Below are 6,720 nucleotides of genomic sequence, written 5' to 3' on the forward strand. Positions count from 1 at the left end.
ATTTTGTTCTAGGTCTGTGGAGCACCATATCAGTTTCTTGATAGGAATTGCATTGAATCTATAGATTGCTTTGGGTAGTATGGACATTTTAATGATACTAATTCTTCCTATCCACGAACACAGTATATGCTTCCAGTTATTTGTATCTTTTTCAATATCTTATAATTTTTTGAATATAGCTCATTTACATTTTTGATTAAATTTATTCTTAGGCATTTTATTTGTTTGAGGCAACTATGAATGGGGTTGTTTTCTTAGTTTCCCTCTCTGATAACTCATTATCTATATGTATATATAAAAGGCTAATATGCTAAGTGTCCGACCATCTGACTGATCGCTATGACATGCACTGACCACCAGGGGGCAGACACTCAACACAGGAGCTGCCGAGCTGCAGTGTCTTGGCAGTGGCGGTTCTTGGGTGATGCATCCCTAAACCAGAGAGGAGGGAGCCCGATTCCTCACGGGGCCATGCAGTTCCACCTTCGGCCATGGGTTATGTTGTTGCTGGGGCATTGTCCGCCCCAAATCTAGTTTATTGCACACTAGCGTTTGTGTTCCACACCCTGTATGACAGCAACTTTGCAGAGTTCCCTCTCACACTCCAGGACCCCTCGGGGGATGTTGAAGAGCCAGTTTCAGCCCAATCCCCTCAGGCCAGGCCAAGGGACCCCACCTGCTGGAGGGACCCCACTCACTCCGCAGATGCCCTTCAAGCCATGGTGCCACCCCAGGTGCTGCTGGCCAGGGAAGGACCGTGGGAGGTTGGCTCTCGGGCGTGGCTGGCCTGTCTTGCCCAGTCCCTCCCTGCCAGCCACCTTTTAATTAATTTCCTTTCAATGTGCCAAATCCAAGCACCCGCTCAATAGTTGGTGTATAAAAATGTCATCGATTTCTGAATAACGATTTTGCTGAATTTATTTATTATATCTAGTTGTTTTCTGGTGGAGTCTTTAGGGGTTTTTTATTTTTCAAACTGAAGTTCTATTTAAAATGTAAAAGAAATGGGTTTTGAATAAGCTGATGAATAAAGCAAAAGAATACAGTGTCCTCTTCCTACTAGTCAGCCAGCCTACCCAAGTACAGGGCAATATACAGTACATCCTGCTGGTAGAATTTCACTGTAGCTTAGTGCTAGATTATTTGTGCCTAGATTATGTAGAGACTTGAGGCTCAGTGCAGGAAATTCATGCGTGGATGGGGTCCCTAGGCCAGGCCAGCAATCAGGACCGATCAGGTTCCCTGCCTCCCCATCTCCCCCGCTCCTCCTTCCCTCACTGTCCACGTGCTGCTACCCACCCCCGGTTCCCCATCTCAGCCCAAGGCCTGGCCCCGATCAGGTGATCAGGACCTGTCAGCCGGGGGGAGGGACTGGAGTTTGACAGGCAGGCCCCATCGGTGATTGGGGCCTAAGGGCTGGGGCAGCTCCTCCATTGAGCGTCTGCCCTCTGGTGGTCAGTGTGAGTCATAGCGACCAGTCGTTATAGTTGTTCCATTGTAAAGGTCGCTTAGGCTTTTCTATAGATTCTCAGTGTGAGCTTTCAGTTCTAGGTTTACACCTTCACTGAGCCATAGCCAAATCCCTGGGGCCCACAGTTCTTTGCACAGCATCCTTTACAATATATTTCACCTTCTTTCTCAGTCAGAGTTATTGATTCAAGATTCTTTCCACACTTGGCACACTGGAAACAGTTTTTGTGCCAGGGATTTCCTGCCCCAATTATGTTCTTAGCAGCATGCATGGAATCCCCACATCTGGAACTCTTCTCAGCACCTCTGTATTTTTGAGTCAATTCAGATGTGTTTGGATTTGTTGTAGGCCTGGGAGTTTAAACACTCTCTGGCTTGATGCCCAGCCTCTGGCCCTGGCCCATGTGGTGCATGCCAACCCCTGGCTGTAACCATAGTCTTTTGGCCCATACTTCTTTCCATAGCGGGATATGCAGTAGAACTCTTCATCATGAATTGCCACTGTTGTGCTATCTAGTTTTTTCCTGCAAACCATGCACAGAAAGCAGCAGTTGTGGAAGCTTCTCCCATCACACTTCGCCTCTTCCACCTCAGACAGGGTCCTCCCCAGACCCCACACGTGTTTCCACCGCCCCAGACGGGCATTGAGTCAGAGGCAGGACCAAGCACCACAGGCAGGGCTAAGGAAGTGGAGTTGGAGGGAGCAGGTGGGAACTCTGGGATCATCTGCGAATAATGACAGTTTTACTTCCTCCTTCTCAATTTGGATGCTTTTTATTTCTTCTTCTTGTCTGATTGCTGTGGCTAGGACTTCCAGTACTATGTTGAATAAGAGCGGTGAAAGTGGACATCCCTGTCTTGTGCCTGATCTTAAGGGAACTGATTTTAGTTTTTGCCCATTGAATATGATGTTGGCTGTGGGTTTGTCATATATGACCTTCATTACATTGAGATATGTTCCCTTTATTCCCACTTTACTGAGAGATCTTTACCATAAATGGGTGCTGGATTTTACCAAATACCTTTTCTGCATTTATTGATATGAGCATGTGGTTTTTATCTTTCATTTCGTTTATGTGATGTATCACATTTATTGATTTGTGGATATTGTTTCAACCTTGCATCCCCAGAATAAATCCCACTTGATCATGGTGTATGATCTTTTAATACATTGCTAGATCTGGTTTGCTAATATTTTATTGAGGATTTTAGTATCTATGATCATCAGGGATATTGGCCTATAATTTAGTTTCTTTGTAGTATCTTTATCTGGTTTGAGAATTAGAATAATGCTGGCCCAGTAAAATGAGGTTGGAAGTATTCCTTCTCTTGAATTTTTTAGCTATAGTCTACAGATAGGTGCTATTTCTTCTTTGAATGTATGGTAAAATTCACCTGTGAATCCATCCAGTCCAGCACTTTAGTTTGCTGAGAGGTTTTGATTACTGCTTTAATTTTACTAGCTGCAATCTGTCTATTCAGATGATCTGATTCTTTCTGATTCAGTTTTGGAAGATTTGTGTTTCTGGGAATTTATCTATTTTTTTCCAGATTGTCCAAATTATTGGCAAATAGTTGTTCATAATATATTCTTACAATCCTTTGTGTTTCTTTGATGTCAGTTTTATTTCTCCTTTTTCATTTCTGATTTTATTGATATGGGTCCTCTCTCTTTTTCTCTTGATAAATCTGGTTAAAGATTTGTCAATTTTGTTTATCTTTAAAAAAAAACAGCTGTTCATTTCATTGATCTTTGTATTTTTTTTAGACTGTATTTTGTTTACTTCTGTTCTATATTATTTCCTTCCTTCTACCCACTTTGGGCCTTCTTTATTTTATTTTTGAAGTTCCTTTAAGTGTAAAGTTAGATTTTTTACCTGAGATTTTTCTTGTGTTTTGTTTTTTTTTCTCAGATAATGCTATAATGCTATGAATTTCCCTCTTTAATGCTATGAAGGACTGCTTTCACCATGTGCCATATGTTTTGGGTTGTTGTGCTTTCATTTTCATGTGTTTCAAGGTATGTTTTGATTCTTCTCTGATGTCATTGGTAACCGATTCATTGTTTAGTAACGTGTTATTTAGCCTCCATGGCTTTGTGTATTTTCCAATGTTCCTCTTATAATTGATTTCTAGTTTCATACCATTATGGTCGGAGGAGATTCTTTTTTTATTTTTTAAATTTCTCTTTAGTTGAAAGTATTAAGATGCCCCCCTTTTGTCCCCATTGGCCCCTTCCCTTTTCCATCCTCTCCCCAGGCCTTCAACCCCCTATTGTTTGTATCCATGGGTTATGAATATAGGAATATAAGTTCTTTGGTTGATCTCTTCCCTCCCCGCCACCTTTCCCTCTAAGGATCCTCCATCTGTTGCATGCCTCCATGTCTCTGCATCTATTTTGTCCGTTTATTTTGTTCATTAGATTCCACATATAAGTGAGACCATGTGATACTTGTCCTTCTCTAACTTACTTATTTCACTTAGCATAGTACCCTCTAGGTCCCTCCGTGCTGTCTCAAAGGGTCAGTGAACCTTCTCTTTTTTTTACAGCTGCAAGTATTCCATTGTATAAATGTACCGTAGTTTTTTGTGTTGTTGTTTTTTATCCACTCATCTCCTGATGGGCACTTGGGCTGTTTCCAAATAGCGCTGCTATGAACAATCCCTTCTGACCTGAAATATTTCTGTTGAGAAATCAGCTGACAGTTTTTTGGGGCCTTTTCTTATAATTGTCTTCTCATTTTGGATGCATCTTTGTTTCTATGTATGACATAGAATGACATGACTGTCATTTTTTTGTGGGGTGGCCTTACGTAGAAGGTGTCCTGTGGGGTCCAGTGGTGCCGTTTCCTTGATCACTTGAACTGCGTGTTCCAAGAATGTTCCTTGTGTGGGTTATGTGGGCCCTTCTGTCGTAAGTGAGTTTTGAATGCAATTGGGTCATTGGTTTGTGGGATTTGTCCTAAGGCTGGCTAACCCTGAGGCTCAACCCTGACCATGAGGTGTGAGCTGCTATGGAGGTGCCTACCACATGAAGCAAAATTTTCCTCATTGGGGTTTGGTATCTGCCAAGATCTCCCCTTGAAGATGCCAGTTGTGAAGCTTATTGGATCCTGCTCTGATGTTGTCTGACGCTGGCCACTGGGTGCGTTGGTTCTGGACCTCCTGGGAGTCACTCTGGTGCAGGCCACATACGACGTTGCCTGTGACCGGCCCTTGGCAACCTGTTTGGAGCAGTCTCTATGTGGCCTCTTCTTTAAGTTCTTGGTTATAAGACTTCTCTTCAGCTAGTCTTCACTTGGTTATCCATGATGATTGTTCTATAGTTTAGCTATAATTCCAGTTTGGTCCTAGTAGGAAGTGAGTGTAGCTTCCATCTACTTCACTGCTGTCTTTGCTCTCCTTGTGGATATATTTTTTAAAGCACAGTATAAATTTCTAATTGAACTAAATTATATATGTTGGATAGTACTCCATGGCATATAGACTTTGATAACAAAATTGGGTACAACATGGAGAACACAAACTGGTAACCCTAGTTTGAAATATAATATATATGCCTTTATTTTTGAAACTAAACAAATTTCTCCATAATTACAGTCCATTATCTAAATGAGAGTGCCATTTTGAGAATATAGATAATTTTATATAGCTTCTAATCACTGTGAAGAATAGCATCACAATTTTCATAGCTAATATGCAGGCCCAGTTTTGAGGTCCATTCTTATGATAGTGAGAGCCTCAGCCATGGCTCTCATCTTAAAGAAGGGCAGAAGAGTGAGTATAAAATTTCCTCTATCTTTTTAAGAAAACTTTAGTCTCTAAGGTTATTCATAAGGAGTCCTGAGTAGACTTGTCAGCAGGTCTAACTTGGTGGCTAGTGGATAGGAACACGCATAGCATCGACAGTTGTCTGGGTAGCACTGTGCCAAAGTAAATTACGTACCAATAAACAGAACTTTGATGTTGTGGCTTACTAGACTGCTCTAATAAATGTTTCAGTTATCTATTGCTGTGTAACAAACCATCCAGGAACTTAGTAGTAGCTTAAAATAACAACAATCATTTATTTTGCTTACACAGGACAGTTCTGGCAGGGCTCATCTGGAAAGCTGGTCTCTACTCTGGGTAGCTTTAGTAGGGGCTGCTAGATTGAACATGTAGGATCAAGCCACGTAAGATAGTTCACTCCAAGGCTGGCAAGTTGGTTCTGGCTGCTGGCTTGGAATTCAGCCAGGGCTGTCAGCTGAGTGCTTCAGTTCCTTTTAATGTGGGTTGCTTGGGCTTCCTCACAGCTTGACAACAAGTAGAAACTACAAAGCTATGATCTAGCCTCAGAAGTGCAAGAACATTACTTCTGTCATATTCTATTTGCCTAACAAGTCAATTAGGCCAATCTATTTTTAAGAGGAGGAGAACTCGATTTAATCTCACAAAGGGAGGGGTAGCCAAAAATGTTACCATCTTTAATCTACCAGAGCAAAGGGTGGGTGTGCAGGGAATTGTGGCATTGGTGCTCCTTGCCCAGGTGGAGGGGTTATTCATATGCCAACAATCTTACACATTCCACCTGAAGCAGATTTCCTGATTGTAAATGACACCACATCTACCACCAACCTCTCACATATAGGTGGCATGTACCATGGCCAGGCAATATACTAAATGCTTTATAAACATTTTTAAATAGCATCCTTTTAACGGTTCTTTTAGGTAGATGATAATATTGTCTGAGGCACAGATAGGTTAATTTACATGTACAAGATTCATAGCTAGTTGGTGGTAAATCTGAGGTTCAAATGCAGACTGTCTCAGGCCACAGTTCATACTCTTAAGCACTACACAGTATAATCTCATATGAGGTCACTCCTCCTTTGACAAGCAGGCAATCAAAATACTACTTAATCTGCTACACTGAAGAGGCCCCTCTGAAATGACTTAATTGAATATAGCAGTCTAATAACTAAGTTCCTTTTTTTAAAAAAAAAATCACCTTGTGAAAGCACTAGAGACCTGAAAGTGCCATAAACATGAAGTCCTGTGTTGAGACAGGGTACAACTAAGACGTAGAAACCCAGTCCTGCAAAAGATGTCCCAGAAAGCAAGATGAGTTGGAGTACTGGGTGGGGGTGCTAATGTTGGTCATCAGCCAAGTCATTGAGAAGTGATAAGGTTGAAGTCAGACAAGCATTAACAAGAGTCAGGTCTGAAAGCTGAAACAGAAAAATAAACCATTTACTCCCCAACTTCTCT

General features: G+C 41.7%; 1 pseudogene; it reads right to left on the reverse strand.

The window, feature by feature from the left end:
- Positions 1-1,553: 1,553 nt before the first annotated feature.
- Positions 1,554-2,115, reverse strand: LOC102427762 (annotated as a pseudogene).
- Between the last annotated feature and the right edge of the window lie 4,605 nt (positions 2,116-6,720).

This window comes from Myotis lucifugus, unplaced genomic scaffold (assembly GCF_000147115.1).
Source record: "Myotis lucifugus unplaced genomic scaffold, Myoluc2.0 scaffold_171, whole genome shotgun sequence".
In the NCBI taxonomy this organism is placed as follows: domain Eukaryota; kingdom Metazoa; phylum Chordata; class Mammalia; order Chiroptera; family Vespertilionidae; genus Myotis; species Myotis lucifugus.